Below are 23,825 nucleotides of genomic sequence, written 5' to 3' on the forward strand. Positions count from 1 at the left end.
TACTGGATTACTCTTTATCTCAGGCCGCCTCTCCCTTGACTAATATTATTTTGAGTATTACTAATGGCTCCACTTGAAGCGTTGGGGTCAAACCTTTATAAATCAAACATATCGTTGTATTACTTAAAGGAACGTCAATAATTCGAATGAGGGCGAGTGATTTTCTATTGAGGTCTACAATCTCAGACAATGGAAGGTAAATTTATAAATAATAAATAGTCGAGACTTTATTACAGACCGACTACCCTTCAACGATCTCAGTTCAATCGTGTTCTTCCTTCATGGTTCGATAAAGACTTTGAACATTCCGATTATCATGCAAAAGCGAAATCTGAGTACTTTCTGAGTTAAATTGTGAGAACTTACTTATGAAACGAAAACAAATATGACACACACAAAAGATATCGTTTTGTTTGCTTTGGTGAACCAATTATTTTGGTAGCCGTCAGTGCAAATTAATAATAAAAACTATATAAGAACAAGCCATGGACATTTTTGAAGAAAAAAACACTGTTAAAGGATTTGGGTACCTTTTCAAAATGTCAACAGATTTACATTAAACTTACAGGGTTTGAAGATAATGAAAGTAGAAAGCTTCCCTTCAAATATTACTTACTGAGGTGCTGTAGTTTTTGAGAAATTAGTAAAACAATGTCATCAAAATACGTTTGTAAATGATTAAAATAGTGTTCGTCTCACGAGACGAAAATTGTTTTCATGACATTGTTTTACTCATTTTTCAAAAACTACAGCACCTCAGCACGTAATATTTTCAGGGAAGCTTTCTATTATCATCATCTTTAAACTGTGTAAGTTTAATGTAAATCTGTGGACATTGTGGTTTTTTGTCCTACAAAAGTTACATAGACCCTTTAAACAAAATTAGTTACCAACAACATCTTATCGAAACAAGATAACTGACAGTTGTTACAATATTTGAAGTTGTGTGTGTAGGTTTGGTCAAGATTTGTGGGTTGGCTCTCACCTAGATAAAGTGAAACGTTTATACTTTTCAAACTGAAATCTGACAAAAAACTGACCAGTATTTTTGAACGGGTGAACTCTGTCCCCAAGACTCATGCTAAATCGTCTTGAAAGAAAAACAACGGTAAAACTGAGAAACCCGACGAGTAACGTTTATCCAGAGACACCATGCACAAAAAACTGTTTCTGAGATGTGGTTTTTCTGAAGAAAGAAAAAAGAACCGGTGGATATAAAACGCGAAGTTTACTATCAGTTTGCTCTGACCGTCTTCAGGAGATTGCAGTGTGATGTTGCTGCCTATAAGTACTGCCGATGAGGCTTAGCCAACATGATGCTGAGTTAATACCCGGAGATGAAGTGTGCTTTCCAAAAAACAAATTGTTAGATGAAGAAATAAAATGCGGGTAGCATCTGAATTTATTCAAAGACATTTCGCGATGGTTTTTAACACGTATTTAGGCCTCTGATTGAATTTCGAATCGTTTATTCAGACGTATTTGTTATATCTAATGAAGAAAACGTTATCAATCATAATACATGAGAAGCACTTTGAGGGCTAGAATCCGCATAAGGCCCGCGAACAACTAATTGCCTCAGAAGAACAAGACTCGCATTGGGGACGCTTTCAGCTATCTAACCCGTATGTAGGGCAGAGTAAAGATTACACGTTTAAAAATAAACTTCAAGAATAAAATAAACATTTGAATAATGAAAATCAAGATAGATTGATTAACTTCGGGATAAAGAGGTGATGAGATTCGCCTGTCTTCGCGATGGACGAGGTGCATGACATTTCAGGGAAAATGACCAGCTTTAAATGCACTAGACACTATTGGTAATTTAATACTCAATATGATTTTAAGCATAACAAATTAATTGGTTACAAGCGGTGGGGAAATGTTGATAGCATAAAACATTGGAGAAACGGCTCCCTCTGAAGTTTTGTAGTTTTTGGGAAAGAGGTAATTTCTCATTCAAATAATAAAAGGCTTCGGGCTTGAAGCCTTTTATAAGCCTTCTGAAAGCACACAAATGTTAGCAACAAGCTAAAATAAGCTTGTATTTTTCTTTCAATATTCTCCTGTAACTTCTATGACCAATTAAGTCCAAATGTTCACATTTTATTTGATGCATATTGGGACAAACCAAGTGAGAATAATATTGGTCTTTGACACTTACCAAAGTTGTCTGGTGTCTTTAACATTAGAAGCTAAGCGCAGATAATCTCGTTGAATGAATGATTTTATATTTCAATGGCACTTCGGCGAATTATCTTTTTCCAATTTCCGTTTTAATTCAAACAGGAAAAGGAAAAGTTTGCCAATTTAACATTGAAACTTGTCAGTCAATGCGACACACACGAAGCACACACACAGCAGTTTTGTCAAGACAATTTTTAGCTGAAAATTAATCAAAAACTACGGGTTTGTTATATTTGAGTTTACTCTGATGTCGAGATTGAGTCTATCTGTAAACTGGCTTGAGTTTATTTATGGAATGCCATACGAATAAACTCTCGAGAGAAAACGTGATATCATGCGGGGGCTATCTTCTCGCGATAATTCATCAATTGACTGAAAACGATAGAGCATTCATCTTCGGAGGTTTTCTTGTCTGCGGCAAACAACATGCCAGAGCCACCAAGCCCCAATGTATCAGTGGCACTTGCAAAGATTAATTCATTTAGGCACGGCCAATCCCGCCATGCGAGAATATTGGAAATTGAATTTCGGTTGCTGATCATCCGTTCCCAGGCATTCTCGCTCTCACTTCCCGCGGGCGCTGACCGGTAAAACGCCTCGGGTAGCTCCAGGCAGGTGATGGCCCCAGCCAACCCAAGAAACTCCGGGTTGGAAAGCTACAGTACACGGCCCACCGAAGGGCACATTAATAGGAGCGATGCACCCAAAATATAATTTCCACCCCATTCCTCTGTGAGAGAGATGTTTTTCGTATATAAAGGGGAGATAATTCTATTCTTAGATTGCCGACATAGGCTTGGGGGGTCCGGGAGAGAACATATGAAATACACATTATAGTTTGTAATAAGGCGAGGTGCTTCAAAGCTAAGAAGCGACTGAGGACGCCTTATAATATAAGCGTGATGTACGCCCGGTTGAGCCCATCACGCGTCAGAAAATCAGCAAGTTTTTCTGATGAAACTTGCAATAATATTAAGCTGTCAGTGTCATAAGTTGGACAGGTTTGAAGATGCATGATTGCAATGCACGGTGTGATCCAAGCGTGGCTAGGCGACAATTAGAATCGCAGCATCGAATGAATTAGTCAGGAATTGAAGTGGAAGAGGCAGCGGCCAGACTTGCATTAGCTTTGGCAGTAACACCTAACCAATCAATACACTGTATTTATAATCAAATGCATTGTTTCTTACTTGTGCATGCTTTCCATAAGGATGGTGTTTTTACAGCCGTACTTGGACACCACACAGCCCAAGTTTGCTAAGGTTGACGTAAGTGGGACTCGAACCATGGCCCGATTTCATAAAACTGTTAAACAGAAAAAATGCCTGAAAAAAAATTGTTCACTAAGCAAAGTGAGGCACCAGTCACAACAATGTCAACTTCTATTAGCATTTCTCTGTTTAGCAATAATTTTCTGCGCTTTAGTAGGTTTTTGTGCTTTCAATGAAATTGCGCACAGCGCTCTGCTATTTTGAAGTCAATGATTGTCAAGTATACCCGAATGGTATTTACAGCTGTATTCAAACCCGCAATTTCCAGTTTAATAATAAATTTTTGTTGTTTAGATTGAACAAAACTTTCTGCCATAGGCCTATGTCTTTAAAATACCTTCCAATACACAATCAAATACACATTCCAATTCAAGACACTCTACTTCAACTCCAATGGCCGATGAAAATTTCATCATAAAACCCCGAAAGCAATGTCAAAATAGGTCATGTCTCACCTTTATGGTAAATTTATTAAAGGCGTCTGGCAAATTGACATTTTCAAAGAGTATTCATTTATTCTAAATCTTTATCAACGTTACAAATATTTTACCAGCCGACATGAAATCAACGCGACTGTATTTCTGTTATTCTTTTAGCTTCCTTTTTTTGAGCTACGCTATTGATTGATGCATGACTGATTTGTTATTTGGTTTATTAATCGATTGATTATTTCAATGATTGACGTATCGTGTGATTAATTGATGGATTGATTGACTGTTTAATTAGTTGATCAATTGATTGATTGCAAAATATTTAGTTGATTGATTATTGGTAAACCTATTTATTGATTTATTGACTTTCAATATTCTTTGCCCAAACGCAAAACAACAAGAAACTGAGAGAAATTTCTTCAGGCTTATTTATGGCTGGGATACAAGAGACCAGATTACGTTCTACTTCTGGCTTCGGTTTTGAGATGAAGGTTTTCAAATCAGAAAGTCCAAGAGGGACACTCAAGGACGAAGTTTCTGTATTATAAACACTTGGCTCTTACCGATTGCATACCTACGCAAATGCGATGTAATTGAGTTACAGGTCGTTCTTCGAGGAGGACACTAATTCTTCGGTCTTTCTGAAAGATATGGAAACCGAGAAGTGGACATCTGGCCTGCTCTTTAGTAAATGAGCAGATGTCCACTTTCAAAACCGCCTTTGATGAAGACGGAGATCAATATTCCGACTGGTCACGGGGGGGGGGGGGGCATGTGCTTTGTGTCCTTATGTTGCAGCAAGAAACTTGATGTCCACCATAGAGAAGGTTTCTTATCAAACGGCAAGAGAACCAGGTATGCTACGACAATAACTGACTTCAAAACTTCGATGGGTCAAAACTTCGATGGATCATCAATCGATGGATGCTCTTACAGGCAGTGGACACTTTTGGTAATTTCTCAAAATAATTATCATAAAACCTTTCTTGATTACAAGGTTAGAAGGGACGTCGTTTTCGAGAAAGATGTAATTTTCCACGGATTCGATTTCGAGACCTCAGATTTAGAGTTTAAGATCTCGAAATCAAGCATCTGAAAGCATTACAACTTCGTGTGTGACCATGGTGCGACAAGGGTGTATTTTTCTTTCATTAATATCTCGCAACTTCGACCACCAATTAAGCTCAAATTTTCACAGGTTTGTTATTTTATGCATATGTTGAGATACACCATCTGTGAAGACTAAGTCTTTGGCAATTACCAATAGTGTCCACTGCCTTTGTAGCCGCCTCTCTGCCACTACTGACTAATTGTTCGAAATGTTTACTGACTTTACTTAAAACCAAGCGGCTTGATCCGATTCAGTTGATCAGACTTAGATCAGTAGGACACGGTGGTAAATTGAGAAAGAACAATGGAGAAGGGAGGATCATGGGTGTGGTTTGGCAATCAGACCACTGTTAACGTAATAGCGAAAGAAGGGTAATGTGTATCTGCATCTGTGTCAGGTTCACTTTAAGAACTCATAGGTAAGAGTTGGCCCCAAATCCGGATCCCGTTGAAACTGACAACAACATGGGTTAGTTTGATCAGGAATCTGTGTCCAAAAAGACCAAGAAATATGTCAGATTGCGCATAATCCGGGTCAAAACCATCTTTTGATTACCAAGTTCCGGGTCAGTATGTTCCAGAAGTTGGTCTGTCCCCCTGGGACCCGGAATCCGGATGCATTTTGACCGGTGAGTTTTTAGAGCATACTGCAAACAAATTCCGGAGTAGGATTACACGATGACACACATGAGGTGACGAGCAGAAACAGTTGTATTTGTAAATCCCAATGGATGTCAAATGGATGGAAAGACGGTGGCAAACTGCAGGGATAATGTTAGAGTTAGAGCAACAATGTTTACCAAGAGCCCCGGCTGCATGTGGCATTACATGTCCATGCATAAGTGGTGAACCAAGAACGTTGCATAATTGGACGATGGGGAAACATTGTCGAGTTGGGGAATTTGCACAGACGCATTGACACAGGAACATAGAAAAAATGTTGACGCTAGAATGAGAGAGGGAAAATGTATTAGTTTCGGTCTGACACTATAAGTGGTGTTGGCACTGCAACTCCATGGGATTTTGTAGAGGGAGCAGGGGATATAACTTTGTACTAGAGCTTCTGGCAACGCCAGATGAAGATAAAATGTTATGTTATTGCACGAGAAACATTCAACCGAGGACTATACATACGAGATTCACAAAATGGCGGAGCAATAGTACTTTCCATACTTTTTTCTGATATGAAGGTAAAGTTAAGAAACTTTAACAGAGATCTAAGGATTTAGATCTGACTCTATAAGACAACAACAAAACCTAGCTCAAATTAACTTGCGCAAATCATTGAGCATTCAGTTTAAAGTTAAATAGTGTCTTTGCAGCACATTATTAGGCTAAACGGTGCAATGTGGCTTAACAGCCATACGATGTAAATGAAGAATCCAGGTGGGGAACGAAGAGACATAAAAGTAATTAACAAAATCCAACAAAGACCGATGGAAGCTCATTACAAGACTTAGTCAAAGTTCAAAATGCAAAACAGTCTCCGAAACAATGACTTTCATTCATTCAGTCGATGCGGAGCATCGGATGATGGCCCTCCAAACACGTTGGTCCTCCATTGCTGTACGTAGCTCTAAAACTAGTGTATAGTTTTAAACGCGGTTTTCTCTTTGCATGAAAGTTTTGCTGCATGAGCTAATAAAGCGTCTCTTCGTGAAAACAGTGCACAAAATTGCAAAAGGTTCACTTGTCACCAAGAATTATCGTAATCATTAAACAACCTAGTAACATAATTATTTGAGATGAGTCATCACATAAAACATTACCAGAATGTCTACGCACTACGTGATGTCGTTTACCAGCGAAAACTCACCACCTGTTATAACTAGCGGGCTCTTTGTAAAAAATGTGACGTCACAAAGTCATGCTTGCCGTTTTAAAATCTGGACACGATGGGGTTGACATTATGATTGATATGACACAATGGGGCGAACACAATGGTTCAAAAACTAAGTCGGACATTATGGTCCATGTAGGACGAAATGGTACGTAAGAACAGACGTGTTCTCTTGTTCTACAATATTAGACTTCCCGCCAAAAAATCTATTTGAAAACTATGCACAGCGGGCTATTTTGTTAACATGTGACTCATGGGTCACCTTATCGCCAAGAAGTCATATTTGCAATTGTAAAAAGTCGATTAGTGTATCAAATTTTAATTTAGTTACCTCAATTTCCGTGAATCTGAGTCGGCGAGTTCTCTTATCTTTCCTGTCCCGTCAAAAAGCTACTTCAAAAATCCGCACGACTGCAAGAAAGAAAGTAAAAATAGACCTAAGGAATATATGTATAAAATCATGTAGCAGTTAATATTCCCTTGGCCCACGAAGTCAAATTTACAATTGAAATTGACAAATGAATCGTTGACTGATAGAAACTTAATCTCAACCAGTGAGTAGTGATTACACAGCTGTCGATCTCCCGTACTCGTCATTCCGCTACAGATAAAGAAGGGGATATGATTGGATGAATTCGCTTCTTTTTTTAAAGGCACTGGACACATTTCGGTAATTGTCGTCAAAGACCAGCAGAACCACTTGGTGTATCCCAGCAAATGCATAACACCACAAATCTGTGAACAATTGGGTTTAATTTGTTATCGAATACTGAAACAAACAACTTTTATTGCATCACTTTGTGAGCTTTCAGATGCACAATAAAAGGCTTCAACTGACCCTTGAGTGAGAAATTACCTCTTTCTCGCAAACAAGGAGGGAGTCGTTTTTTTTCACAAAGTTTTGTACTACAAACAGCTTTCCATTGCTCGTTACCAAAAGAAATTTTATGTTAACAATTATTTTGAGTAATAACCAATAGCATCCAGTGCCTTTAATATTCCCTTCTTTTTTCTCATTTTGGTTAGTCTTCTGTTCTTAAGATGTTAGCTGGACGGGAAGACAGCGATTTATTGTTTATGGATGGATTTATAAAAGCAGATGGTTCACGGGGGATGAGTTTCGTCTCTATGTGAAGTTACACGATGCGTTAAATGTACCGGGCAATGCATGGCCCCATCTTCACTCACATAACAAATTGTCAATATATTGCCTGGACCATGTATAGCCCGAACACAATGAAAGGAAAAACCAATTTCTGACGGCCGTTCCTGCGTCATTGTGGACCCAGGGCCTTGGACTGGCCTAGCGATCTGTACTGTAATAACTAAATGGGTATTAAAAAAGATCTTCATAGATTATTGATGCTTTTGTGAAGGAACAGTGGACCATTTTGCTGATGGTTTTCCGGTTACCACTTAAATGGGCAGATCAAGGGGAAAGTCACGCACTGCACGGGAAGACGTTGTGTATAGGGTACCGTGATATCAAGTCGCTTTAAAAAGAAATGGAAAATGATAGAGTAAAACGTACTGTTACACAGGCTAAAAGTTGATATGGTGCATGCTCCACACAAGGATGTCCATTTCAGACATCATGTGTACAAAAACATCATATAAATATGATGTAACCGTAAGCGCTGTTCACATTGAGCCCTTTTGAGAAATGGTGGACACTATATGAGTACAGCGTTTGGTTTGGGTGTTTAGAAACAAATTGACAAAAATCTAAAACTATTGTGTGTTCAACTAATCTTGAAGCTACTTTTTTTATAACTTTCTATATTGTACATGTTCCAGTGCAATTCTACCCATCGGTTGTCATACTGCTCATTCCTTTTTAATGAAATAAACAAATACAAATATTTAAACAAATATAAATACAGTAGTGTGTCCACGCTAACTCAAAACGGCTTAAATAGAGTCGACTCTTTGAAGCTTGTTTCCTTACAAAGAGACAGAGTGGTCAGTTTACTGTTCTGACGTGTACTGAGTACATCCACTCGTAGTCGGGGTACACGACGCAACAGCAGTGGTATCATATCTACTGTTAAACATACAAACTCATGTAGCGACGGGTAAATTTGGGATTTTAATTCCCCCCCCCCATAATTCCCCCATTACTCGTTACCGTGTGAGGTTGTATGCTGAAAATTGTTTTGAGTAATTACCAGTGTCCACTGCCTTTAACAATATAAATAAACATTAAACAATACACTACAATACAAAACAATACAAAACAATACAATACAATACAATACTATACAATACAATACAATACTATACAATGCAATGCAATGCAATGCAATGCAATGCAATTAAATAAACATTAAACAATACACTACAATACAAAACAATACAAAACAATACAATACAATACAATACAATACAAAACAATACAAAACAATACAATACAATACAATACAATACAAAACAATACAAAACAATACAATACAATACAATACAATACTATACAATGCAATGCAATGCAATGCAATGCAATGCAATGCAATTCCATGCCATGCAATGGAATGCCATGCAATGCAATGCAATGCAATGCAATGCGAAGCAATGCAATGCCATGCCATGCCATGCCATGCCATGCCATGCCATGCCATGCCATGCCATGCCATGCCATGCCATGCCATGCCATGCCATGCCATGCCATGCCATGCCATGCCATGCCATGCCATGCCATGCCATGCCATGCCATGCCATGCCATGCCATGCCATGCCATGCCATGCCATGCCATGCCATGCCATGCCATGCCATGCCATGCAATGCAATGCAATGCAATGCAATCCAATACAATACAATACAATACAATACAATACGACTTTATTGTCCCTGCATGGGAAATTCCTTGTGTTCAATCGAATTTCTAGTTGGTTCCCTCGAAAATGGTCACTTCAAAAATACTAATTTGTTCTCTTGTAGTGTTTTTGTTCCTGGAGAATATTTATTTCGTTCCAGATCGGAAGTTTATTGCATTCGAACAAATTGCTATTTTCAGGAAATGTAATACCTCAATATTAGACTCAGCTTACAAAGGCCAATTCCTTTCAAAGGGTAGTGGTGATATAAAGAACTCGTCCTCCTGCTTTGTAGGTCAGGTCATCAAAAAGGCTTCTGATCCCGGTTTCCAAACCAAAGGTTTCTTTTCCCCGGAACCTGGGAGTACTCAGGCTCGAGAAGGTTTTTCTATTAATACGATTTGTGTTTTCCCCAACACATTATAATATGGAACCTGAAAGCAATTTGGTCACAAGTTGCTTCTCTAACCTTAATATCACGGTTAACATCTGGAAAAAATCGTTTAATGGAAATGATATTACGATTTGCAAAGCAAACTAAACCTAGAATCAGACGCGAGTGATAATATAACTAATTTCATATATATATTTTTTTACAATAAAAACAAATCTATCTAATATAAATTAAATATTTAAAATATTTAATTTATATAATAATACCATTTTAATGCTTGCAATGATGACAGCCATCGTATACACTCCAACCATTTGAAATTGGAAGCTATAACCAGGTATGTAAACATTGAAGCCATTGACCGACATTGTTACATGATGCCTACACGATGTAATTTGATAATGCATACACATTCTTCTTTTGATAGTTGTCAATGAACTTGCCCAGTGCCAGAGCAATCAGCTTGTCCATTCATCTACAAGGCATGACGACGTTTCTCTATTACTGTAATGTTTTCAATCTAACGTTGTGAGTAACACGAAGACAATGGCAGCAGGATGCATAAAGCGGCAAATTGCCATAGGAAACGAGATAATGTTCTATGCAACATGTTTTTGGAGTTCTGAGACGAAGCTATACATGATTAGTATAGCACCGTGTATGGGTACGAAGGTGATGTGACGCAAACGGCTGCCGGGTATTGTTACCCGATTAGACTGCAGGACTTGCAATCACAAGGTTGTGGTTCGAACCTACAAAGATAACTGGCTGATTTTACGATGACTATGTATCGTCGTCTAGTAACTGAATCACGATATCTTGATTTTCGCAATTTATATTGATCACACTTAACCACTTGTTGTATGAGAGAGTTACGTAGCCAGCTTGACAATTTAGAGGGAATTTGCCGAGTTCCCTTGACGAGAAGATCATCTAAGCAAACAATATTTGCATCCGATGGAACTGTTGCAAAAACTACATCAACAGATATTTAAAAATAAACCTAACTGCCCCCTTGTTAACGGTGCATTTTAAGGGGATGTGCCTTTAATTTAACAGGTGAACATTTCATTGAGGTATGTTTTCGGGTGCTCGAGAATTCAGCGCAATAGAGGTGACTAATTCGTAGCTTAACAAAAACGAAACCGCAGATCCCAGCAGGTTTTCTCAATGTATAATTATTAGTAATATAATCTAATTACAGTAATTTAGCTAATTAGGAACAGTCAGCATGTGGCTAAACATTCCACACGATGTTTTTTTCTTTCTTTTCATTAGTCAATCTGCCAAACTATGGCTTTAAGATGTTAAAGAGTACCTCCTACGATGCACATTCGTCATTACACACCAGTAAGCCGTGACGTCAGCATATGTCAAGTTGAGTTGATGTTTAAAGATGCAGTATGCAGTAAAGCAATAAATACATACAATAACACTATATTCGTATGCATCTCGTGGCACTGCTTGGGTTACCATGCATTATATACAAATTAATGTATTTCATGCAATTGACCCTCAAAGAAACAATTGTACCAAATCCCCACGCGTTCCCAAAGACTCGTCCAGAGAAGGTGGTCAAGAAATATGCAGTTTTAGATATGGGAGGAAAACCCCATCAGGGAAACTCTACAAATGCAGGTAGGGAATGAAACCTAATCGTCGAGGAGGGATTCGAACCAGGGTCCACTGAGGTAGTATGCAGGGTAAGCTATACCAGTCCAACATGGTCCTCTGATGTTGGCAAAAATGAGATGAATACATGTTAGTTTGAATTAAGAGGAAGTCTTTTTAATTGTTGTAATAATTATGAATATGTTTTCCCTTATATTGACGAGAAATGCACTAAACAATAAACACGAACAAAATGCCAGCTTCAATATAAATTTTAGATAAGAAAAACTAGCGTAATTAATTTTATATAGTAACCTTGATATTGTAATAATTAACAATTAATTTCAGAAAAAGAATAATTCATATCAGGAATGAATAATTCATTTTATGAATAAATAATTTAAAGAAAAATCAATCTGGTAGCAATTTCCCTGAAACCCCGAACCTTTGCTTTAAAGAAACTGATACACTATAGATATTTAAACCATTGCGACTTTCTCCAACACGCATACAGTGTATCGACCTTTCAAGAGTGAATGATGTTTCCTAAATGCGTGATATCACGTGACAACACTGTGTAACAAATGGCTTCCATATTGGTTTTCATGGATGGGGGCCTTCTAAAGGTGATAGACTTATCCTTGATGCAGTCATGGAACATCAATGGTTTTAAATCGTTAAGTTATACAAACGCCCTGTAGACGTTTTTGTGTTGTAGTTTGTTCAAAATGTGTTGCGACTTTTTCGATACCATGCAGGTTATGAATAAACATGAGCATTATATAAACGTCACATATCTCGTGGCGTATTCATATTCGACCTCATTAATATTCATGACTTGATCTAACTTAAACATTATTCAAACTTTTAATCAGGTGTTATACAGGTTTTATCGATTAATCACAGACATCATGCGAAGGAACCCTCTTATAAGGTGAAAACTGTGAAGAAAAGTTGCGTTTTATTTGTGTGGGCGGGGAACCAAACCCACGTCACCCAGCAGTATGAATAAATGATGTTACAATAACAACAACAAAATCATACGCAGCTCCAGAAGTGACCAAAATATACAAAGTGAGGACCTGCGAACAAAATGTGGTCCACAATGTGTAGAAGAACATGTTTTTTTGATATTTTTCAAAAGTAGTGACGGTAGCTTTGCTAAAGTAAACAACTTTTGAACCAGATCCCCTCTATTATACGTCACACTGATGGCATTGCTTGAGCTTACTAAGGCGTTTGCTACTTCCGCTATAAAACTGGTACTGATGACGTGTCACTGATGACGTATGTGTATAACTCCACCATCAGTTGCTCGTTTCACTTTTAATTATTAATACATTGAATAATTAACGATGAGATATCGTAAAATGCAAGTTGATAAGTTCTCGTGAAGAGCTTCATGCCCCAGATTAAAGGAACACGTTGCATTTGATCGTCGAGTTTGTCTTCGAAAAGCGTTTGTAACCGTTTTACCTCGTCGACAAACACGGCCATTTATGACTCCCATAAATGGCCGACCGTGTTATTTCACAAAGTAAAAGGAAAACCACGCAATTTCGAGTTATACTTGTGTGGATCATTGTATTCTACTTTAAAACATCTTTCTAACACTATGCATTTTTAACCGATTACAAACAGTTTACAAAGACCAACGCGACCGATCAAAGGCAACGTGTTCCTTTAAGACATTTTGGTTGATGCTCTAAATCCTCAATGCATAAATTGACGCAATAGAAAAACCAGTCTGCTGCGATTGAGCTGAATAGTAGAATCACTGACAAAATGTTCATCCTCATCTGAATTCAATCATCTTTTACTACAATACAGAGAAACAACGCTCCTTTTTAGTCCCATTATATACATAAACCTATAAGGGTCTATTTCTTAAAGATTACGATTTCAGATAACAACATCCCATGCCAAGGACACAGCGCACTTGATATCGCTGGTGACCCCTACCTGGTGTACACAGGCTATAGGGAATATTTGCTGTGTTGACTGATAAACCACTAAACCATTGAAGTATCTTGAAACGTACACATGATTCATGCAATTGACGAAGACACCTTAGCAATTGTTAACTAATCACGAATCCAGATTTACCATTTATCATAATACGTTTTCAAAAGTCATATATTTAGCTGCCTTGTCCACGCCCCCACCGTTCAAATTTAAATTACCCGCCATAAACCACTGGATTTTTTTATCAGCAAGTTAGTGGGCAAACCCAATATACCATTATAAGTGTGATATTATTATAATAATGACAACACTTTCAAATAATACCAAGTCAGTAAGTCACGTTTGGGGACGATCTAAACAGACGCCATAAATCCTACGGACAACCCGATTGACTTATGATATAGTGAATTCTAACAGCATACTTAACCGTTCATTAAAACTGATGGCACACTGTATGGGTTAATTAATTTTTAGATTGCGTCACGGTGAAATTGTGATTGCGACCTCGGCGCCTAGACGTCAGGCACAATTTACTTCCCGGTCACACAATATTTACATAACTGATTGAGACATGTTTCCATTAACCCTTGTAGTCATTGATTTAGCTTGATATTGTCCAAATAAACAAACCTGGCAAGTTTAAAAATCTTTCAAAATGACCACAACGCATTGTGAACTTTATCACTTTAGAGACGAAATATTCATATGTATTTTTATGAGAGATCGTCTATAATCCGTACAGCCAGTTCAAGGTGACGGCTACACTTAACCGATTTGTGTTGTCGACTCAAATCAACCATTACCCCCTTCACAGTCCGTTGGGATAGGCATAGATATCAACATGGGAATTGAGCTTGGTTGAATCTAAACCTTTATGTCAGTCTTCTTCATTCAGGACCAGTGCTTTAGTTGCCATTATTTAGCATGTATGCCTATGTAGCTCTGTTCAACATATTTCTTAATTTTGTTTTCCTTTTACTATTTTCTTATTTGCAATTAAATGTACATGTATTGTTGTTGTTATTGATGTAATGGCCGAATAAATAATAATAATAATAATAGTACAATCTTGTTCCTGTTTATGTTATGTTTATGCTTTCTCTAAAAGACGATCGGAGCATATCTGATCGGAACGTCGAGTTGAAACCAACGGTTCTTTTCAGAACCACCCCAACTCATTAGAGTTATACATGGTGTTAACGCAAACCTTTCCATGATGTTTGTGTTATGTTTGTCCGCCAGGCATCACACAACAAGCATCGGCTTCTATGATGCCTCTGTTCTTTATTTATATATTTTCTGCCATGCAAAAGAGCTTTGTTTATTGGTTACTTCTTTATAAATTATTGTGATGGCTTTGAACAGTTTTCAAGAAGTATGGAAACACATGTGAGTTTTGAATTGAATTGAATCATCCACTATAAACAAGCATGGCAGATATAGAGCACGATATATTTTTTCCATCCTTTTACAAAGCAATTATGGTACTTTTCCCTAACAAATCACACAATGTCCACAGATTTACATTAAACTTACACAGTTTGAAGATTATGATAGTAGAAAGCTTCCCTTGAAATTTGACTTACTGGGGTGCTGTAGTTTTTGAGAAATGAGTAAAAGTAATAATTTTCGTCTTAGTTTAAGCATGTAAAAACGTATTAACAAGTTATGCTATTAAGTTTGGTACTCATTTCTCAAAAACTACACATTCTTAATAAGAGATGTTAACACAACCTTGTTAGTAATATTTCAAGGGAAGCTTTCCACTATCATTATCTTTAAACCCTGTAAGTTGACTGTAAATCTGTGGACATTTTGAAAAAGTACCCGAATCCTTTAAGTGCCTTGCTTCTACTCAATGATACACTAATATCATGAACGGGATCCGAACCCACACCCTGCTGTTGACAACAACAGAGGTTGGGTTCGATGAACGACACGCCACATTGATTGAAGCTGGAAATTATCGAAAAAAGGAAGACTTTTGATGAGCAGGGGGAAACAATATGGCAGTCAACAGAAGCTGTGTCCGTTTCAAGCAATTTTGGCTGCGGCTATAAAGGCTTGTGGCTGCGGCTTCCAAGGCCTTTGGCTGCGGCTACCAAGCGACTTTGGCTGTACAGACATTTGAGGGTTTTTTCTACATTAAACTGTGTTTCACAGTACAGCTAAGATTGCTCAACTTGAGTTTGATTTATAGTGGTGGAATCTCCCAGGGCAGCAACATATAACGTGTAGCGAGGTACGACGATAAGCGCGCTTTGTAATCTCAACGAGAGCCGTGTTCGGTACTTCCTTGCCCCCTGTGGGCACCTCCTACGGGCACCGTAGTAGGACGCCGTAGTAGGACACTGAGTGGCCCGAATAGAATGACAGACAGCCCGATCCACCCGCACAAAATATCACATTAATGTTGCCGCAGAGAGAAATATTCTCAAGTATGTCATCAGGCTGGCCGGCGTGCTGTGAGCTTCTTGAGCGGACTCTGAGTCTTTGAGGGCCATTTCATGAAAGTGAAATCAGGCACGGCGATACGTCGTCAAGGACTATATAGCCTGGTTCTAGCACCTGCCATTCAAATACCAGATGAGTTATTTATAGATATAGTTCGGTTCTTGAAATATATACATGTCCTTCAGTGTTTATCAGTTTTTAATTGAACGAAGATATTTGGACTATTTTAGTTTATTTAATATAAAACGGCCATTTAAAGGGTCTATGTAACTTTTGTAGGACAAAAAACACAATGTCCACAGATTTACACTAAACTTACACAGTTTGAAGATAATGATAGAAGAAAGCTTCCCTGAAAATACTACGTGCTGAGGTGCTGTAATTTTTGGGAAAAGAGTAAAACAGTGTCATGAAAATAATTTTCGCCTCATGAGACGAACATTATTTTAATCATTTACAAACGGATTTTCATGACATTGTTTTACTCATTTCTCAAAAACTACAGCACCTCAGTAAGTAAGATTTGAAGGGAAGCTTTCCACTATCATTATTTTCAAACCCTGTAAGTTTAACGTAAATCTATGGACATTTTGAAAAAGTACCAAAATCCTTTAAGACGCCCACCCCTCATTTTTAGTGTTCGCGTCCTTCTTTGAAATATTCCGGTCGTTAGCCAGTTAATGGTAGATTCATAACATTACAAGTTTGAAACTGCGAAACAAATTAGCTTATTTAATAGGTTCCTTGTACTATTAGCTTTAATTTATTAATTCTTTTCATTTTTAACTCATTACTTTTTTTTTTTTTGCATTTTATTGGACATGCAAACCTTCGTAATTTCATTCATCCCATGTTTTCACAAAAACAGTTTTAGTGTATTGACGTAAACAAGAGGCTAACCATTCCTGGAAAAAAGACCCGCAAAGCAAGTTGGTTTACCGCTTTATAATCTGCTCAACAAAGTTACCGTACATCAGCAAACCTGTTTTCCCAACCATTGACAGACTCAAGCTTCCAATACCTAAACAGTAACATCAGTAAACCAAAGTCAGTTCAAAATTAAACCTCCATTTAGGCACGCAGTAAATCTGCAATTCCATTCGGCTCATCAGGGGATTTGATACGAAGAGATTTTCTGTTATTGCGCTGTTTTCTTTCCCACTCAGTACAAGTCTGAAATCTCAGAATTTCTTGTTTTACGAAAGTACAATCAAAGTGGGAGTTATCTGAAATTGCCGTGCGATAATTGGGTGTCATAATCGGGGACGAAGTGGATCAAGGTGATAACCAGCCCGGACAAGCATTTCAACGCTACATGAAACGGGGGCGAGATTCCCTCAAAAAATGGCTGGCAGGCGTTTAGGTTCCCCTATTCTGCACCAAGCAGAACTGTTAGTATTTCAAAATTAAGTGGGTTTACAGACTTTGTCAATCACTGTTAAGATAAAACTATTTATCTCTGGTTTTTAAATTAGCTTTACTTCTTTCAAGAAAACTTAAAGGCGCAAAGAAACAGTCCTGAAATCAAGGGAGATCATGAGAAATCACACCCTGATTATGGAACGAAATATAGAACTGCAAGTACTTTTAGATGAACAGTTTGTTAACATAATTAAAATAAGTTTAATTGTGTACGAGCCACAGCTGTGAAAATGACCTGGTTGTAAACAATATAACTTTTATTTGTATAAAACTTTGATTTTTTTTTTTTAAAGGCAATTTTGAAACCAATTACTCGTCTTAGGCTCCGGCTTGCCAACCTTCCACATGCTCGAAGCGTACAAGGAGTGTGCATTTTCACAAGTCGGAGCCTGTAAACCAAGCTGTGTTTTCGAAAGGGCTTTAATGTTGCAAGCGGAGCTCTCTTGAGCAGCAGAGGGACAAGAAGAAACTTAAATGGGTCAGGATATCTAAGAATTATCCCTGCAATGTAATAGAAAGTAGAATATTGTTGTATTGCAACTGGTGGGGGCAGCTTTTGACGCCAAAATATAAATCAATGTTACGTTACCATATTACTTTACCTTTTCTATTGAATTAAACCAACACTCACGTTCGCTTGAGTATGTTATCTGTTTAAGAAATTTAACTGAGAATTTTTGGAGAGAGAGAGGCACGCAGGTTTTGAGTCAAGGGTTGTATCAGTTGCAATCCTATTATACACCCATGACATCAAATGAGATCTCGAAAGAATCCGGCCAAAAGTCGCGTAAACTAATTTTTGTTCTTCATGCATTTACCTTAAAATGGTTTTACATCAAGTGAACCGAGATATTTACATCTCAAAAGAATGTCTAAATAAAAAATTACCGAGGAGTAAAATTAAGTCTTTGAGGATCATACGGTCCAGAAAGTTGTGCTTTATACGAAGGAATTGCCTTTGCAGGCGTCGTGCTGGCGTCACTCATATGTCTGGATCACCTTTCGGCAGCCACTGATTGGGTATTATGTCGCGGGAAAATTGCCGCGCTTCGGTGTGAATTGGGTTATAGCGTTACCAATTATACACAGGGTTGTACACGAAACAAGTAATTTTGGCGCGCAAACACGGTAGGGGAAACCGGTATTATGCCGCTTCAGTGACCTTGATAATAGTGGGGAGAAGCTCACGATTATCACGACGTGAAACAACAAAGAGAAACAGGTCAGTTTGTGTAAAGCGTAGGAGGAGGCCGGGAAAGGTGGAGAAATGAAAAGAGTTTGTCAAAAAGGGAGGATGGGGAAAAGGGACAAAAGAGAGTAAATGGATACCATGTAATGTTGGGGAAATTAAGGTTTTCCCAAGGTTGTTCCAATGAAACGTGAACATCCAGCTATACAAAGAATGATTATGCTTGTGGCTTGAACTGTAATGTCACTAATGGAAGGTAGGGACGAGGAGGTACGGACATTGATACATAAGACAAGAAAAGACTACAACAAAATAGCCACATAAATGTTGAGGGAGTGAAGAATCTGGTATGATTAATCCTACAGCATAGTTAGTGTGGGTGCGATGGTGGACGTGTGTCAAGCTCATCACAGGAGTAATGCCACAGTTGCTGCCTGGTGCCGAGGCGAGTAATGGGTAAGAAAACCTCGCTGATACCCACTAACTTGAAAACAGTTCCCGATGAGCTGAAAAACTGCAGTCGGTCTGCCTTACACATAATGACCATCTATACTATCGACTTATCGGTTCTTTTATCACTTTCTCACTTCTCACTTGTCACTTGTACAACGTGGAACATGCAGTTTCAGTGTTTGCTTTAATTTCATAAAAGCAAGACCTCTGCAGTGCAATTAAATTAGAAATAAAACTGGTCGTTGGTTCCAAAAGATCCATACGTTCCGGAAGTCTTCAGCTGAGGGTTTTCCGGTAGTTAGTGTAGAATACTGATAAGGACTGAAGGGTTGGGTGGGAGGAGGCCATTTACCTCTCCGGAACCTCCTAGGTATGATCGTTTCGTAAAATAAGTATAAATCTGTCGGACGTGCCACATGAGCACGAAACCATCTCGGTTTAAATCACGAACGAGCCGAAACACTGCTCGTTTTGCGGAAGCGAGCTGACGGCTCTGAGCTTCAGGGGGCAGGACGGAAGGCGCCATCCCGCTGGCGGCTGAAAATATATTGCACATTTGTGGCGAAACATCGGTTATTCGAGACTTTCAACAGTGATAATGCGGGAGCCGTTTGGATTTGGGTCATAGACTGCCAGGTTGTGATACCATCTCAGATGGAAGGGTGATTTACCAAAACCAGACAATTGGTGAGTTTAATTGCACAACGATATCCCTACATCGGAGTACGTAACCTCTGGCATTGCCCGATGGCTAGTTTAAGTACAGCAGTTTCAATAAAAGATGCATCCCTTACGTGTCTGGATATCAAAATATGGCCTCAAGATCATGGATTCGAACACGAAAGTTTGGAAACAAAATATCTATCAGGGCTATATTGAGCTGATGAGACACATTTTAGTCCAAAAGCCACTACTTTTTGGAGGAATTACCAAAAGTGTACCCCCCTTAAAAGTTACCAAATATAAGCTAAACTACAGCAGACTCGTCAGCTGGTAAAGTCCATAGTAACCCAAGCGTTCCAAAGTTTCTCCATGCACTTTGGAGCAATGCCCTGGTCCGAAACGGAACTCGAACCTGGTTCGAAAGAGGCGAAAGGCAAGAGACTAATTACTACACATGAGTAGAAACAACGAAGACCCACACTATTTTCTTTGTAATAATCCGCAGACGTTGTGGCTTTTATCTTTCAAATTCGGTGTTCCTTGCAGACGAATGTCTGGCTAGATACATATTATCAGATATCAATTTTTTTCAACTAGCTGCCAGTTACGCCTGAAGATACCACTAATGTGAACCATCCTTCCAGTTTGTTCACACAAGTTATAGGATTATGACAACAAACATACAAATTCAATAACCTCCCTTTATCATTAAATGTTTGGGTGTTTTTTATTAGTTTTTTGTATGCATTCTATAAAAAGCTACCCCAATAAAAACAGTCCTCCAAAATTTGAAATCGGCTTCTAGATTATTTACGAACGACAGATAATTTTCAATATCTGGTGTTTGAATCAATAACACACTGTCACGACATGTTCACCGACCGGTGGCAAGGTTTGCACAAGAGTTGATTCGGTGCAAAGAAATGATGATAAACTCCACAACCCCGTCACGATTTGACAACACAAACCCTTCTTATTAAATTGAAACGTTTTGCAGATTTGATACGGATGGCTTGCCTCGTCTCGCAGTCCCACCACGTGCTGTGGAGGCGGTATTCAAAATTCAAAGCTTATGCAAATTATTCCTGGCAGTTGAAGCAAAACCACACGTCAGACCAATACCAGTAACACACGGGGTGAATCTCCGTTAGTGACCGCGTTCAACGGGGAACTTTCACGGTGGCTGAGGATAAAAAAAGGCCTTCGGTTATAAGGAAGAAAAACTATCCTGCCGTCCAAGCATGCACTAATCAGGCTCGGGGATGGATGCTGTATCCCAACGTGTAACTTGTCACGGAGATAAAGGTTTAGTGGAAGATGGCATGGTAGTTAATGGAAGGCTTATCCCTTCTAAACCAGTATCAACACGCCACTAGTGTTGCCTATAGAGTAACTCTCTCTCCACAGTGCAGTAGCTTCACAACCGGGAGAGCTCTACCGGCTTGCGTGGCGATGTGATGTTGTTACAACTCATGAGTTATAATAGGGATGGAAAACGCAAGCTGTGTTGTAATTCTACCCTGTGGGGGGTTAACAAATCACAGTGAAATGATTCAGGGGACATACAGTTGAATTAAATAACTAAAAACAAGAAAAGGAATACCACCGACGTGTTTTGATACACGAATTGTAATTGTGGGTAGCGAGCTAAAGGCGAGCATCATGACGATGGGATATTGAAGTTTTTAGAACTGAAACACACTGGGGAATATCGAAAGTATATTTTAAGGACACTGTATAGTACCTTGAAGGCATGATTGCAGCAGAGCACTATAAAGTGGATGATCTTATCACAAGCACCAGCCTATATAGGACATAGATCTTTTGATGACATTGCAAATGGACATGACTTCCAGATCGTGTTTACGTGTCTTAACTTGCATCAACCTTTCCTGGTCCAGGGATAAACCGAATGTTTGTTGACCAAACTGGGTTGGTGGATGAAAAAAGGTTAATAAAGTCAATCTTGGGGCTACATTAGTCCGTCCATCCCTCGCCTCTCTTCCCTCTGCGTGCCACAACTCCAATATTGATTCGAACTAAATAGTCTATACATGTTTGGTAATGAATCTGAAAATTAATGGCTATACAAACGTACGTGGTAAGAAGTACAGCAGATTTGGAAGATGCATTTTGAGAAACATATCACCTCGAAGTATTTATTGCCGTTATAGAAAACAAAATAATACTTTTTATCACCAACATATTGAATATTATAAAGAAGATTGCCGCGCGCGGTAGCATTTCTCAGATTGTGTGGTCAGCGATATTGCAAAAACGTGAACACCTCTGAAAATGATATTTCTAAGGTTCATATCATTGTAAACAGTTTACATTTATGATGCATTTAAACAATCTAATGGTTCCACAAACCAAAAGTAAACAATGCCATTAAAGTACGTCAAGGATGTGGTTAAGAATGGCGCTCAAAACAACTGTAGATATCATGTGTCCAATCAATCCATGTTACGATCGGATCTCACTAAGGATTGCATATCAGACGGATGATTATGGCGAGATACTGCTATACAGACATCCATAACTGCTGACAAGCCGACTGGTTCTGTGGGAACCAACTCATGGGGTGATGCTTGAGGGGCAGACAGAGGGAGAGCTATGAGTCGGTGTCCTCAGGGGTGATGCTGGTACCCAGACCCAAAGCTGTCTGCCTGCATCGAGGATACAAAGGATTGGAGACGCCATCGGATGTCCCGCCTCCAGGCAACATAATCATTTAATGTCCGTTTCCACAAACAGAAAAAGCAGACACCCCGTACTTTTTCGACTTTTGTTTACGCCTATTTTCTTTTAGATTTAAAGTATAATATTAATTATCTTTTCAAACGAAAATCAGTCCACAATATGAAAAAAAAACCTGTTGGCAAAGCATTAAACTGCAGTAAAGGTAAAAACATCAATCTAACAAGTTTACCTAATCCCCAGTGCACTTATGGTTAGGAGAATGTTTTGGATTTGTTCCGGTATTCCTCTGGTCTGATCGGCAGCATATTGCGCTAAAGGACTCGTCTCAAATACTGAGGGCTTTGATAAGCCCCTATATATAGGGATATGTGATAAAGCGCTATATAATAACCAAATACTATTCTTACTAACACTGTAAACCAGAAGATCACTTAAAGAAACCAACCAAATTACGTAAGATGTTCTTAATACTTTGTATAAACATTTCACCCAGGTTTCTGACTTATGACAAGCATTAAGATTCATCTTACAGAGGCATTGCTAATAACTTAATGATAGTTTATCGTTTCACCCCAAGGAGATACATTTTCATCATCTGTGAAAACATGTTTGGCATAATTTTAGTTTCCAAATTCAAAGACTGCATTGTGGCTCAGTCGGAAAGTAATGATAGTGCAACTTTAAGATTTGCAATAATCCAGTTACTTAAGGCTGTGATAGTTATTTTATTGTGCGCACCGTCAAGATTACGTGTTCAGGCAGTGCAGCTGCGCCCAATGGCAAATCCAAGCGGAGTAGCATATTTAGAATTTATAAAGACTTCGGGATAGCTTTCGGTGCAGACCCTTACGCCTAATTGATCACGCATGCTCTACGACTAACTTTGGCATGAAACCAACTAGTAAGGATGGATCCCAGGCTAGTTTTTCATATATTCCTCACCAGAACGCTCGATAGTCAAAACCCTTCAGCGAAAACGTTATTTTTATTTTTACCGTCTTGAAGCGAAATGCATTTTTTGGGCCTCCCGGATGAAAAATTGCAACACAGCAACAAAACACAGCCTTTGCGACAGCACGTACTAGAGGATATTATACCCCAGTGCCTTTGGTATGAGAGGAGCAACATCCATATAAACGATGAGTTGAGAATGTTATTGTCCGATAAAAACTGTTCGTGATTCATCTTTGTTAAAGAGCAATGGATATCAAGGAAGGTGCAAAGATCAGAGTGGCGATCGAATAAAACCTCGGATCGAGGTTCCAAACCTCCTGGCCATTTATGGCAAATGCTTTCGGTTGTATCGCGTTTTTTTTTCCTT

The 23,825-nt window shown here is 38.6% G+C and overlaps 1 protein-coding gene across 1 annotated transcript in view; it reads right to left on the reverse strand.

Moving 5' to 3' along the window:
* Positions 1–7,219: 7,219 nt before the first annotated feature.
* Positions 7,220–23,825, reverse strand: part of LOC139940604 (RNA-binding protein 41-like) — a 55,217-nt gene continuing 38,611 nt past the window's right edge. The window contains exon 8 of the mRNA XM_071936943.1: positions 7,220–7,250. The gene's annotated coding sequence lies outside the window, so the exon portion shown is untranslated. The remainder of the gene's footprint in view (positions 7,251–23,825) is intronic.

Source organism: Asterias amurensis, chromosome 8 (assembly GCF_032118995.1).
Source record: "Asterias amurensis chromosome 8, ASM3211899v1".
NCBI lineage: Eukaryota > Metazoa > Echinodermata > Asteroidea > Forcipulatida > Asteriidae > Asterias > Asterias amurensis.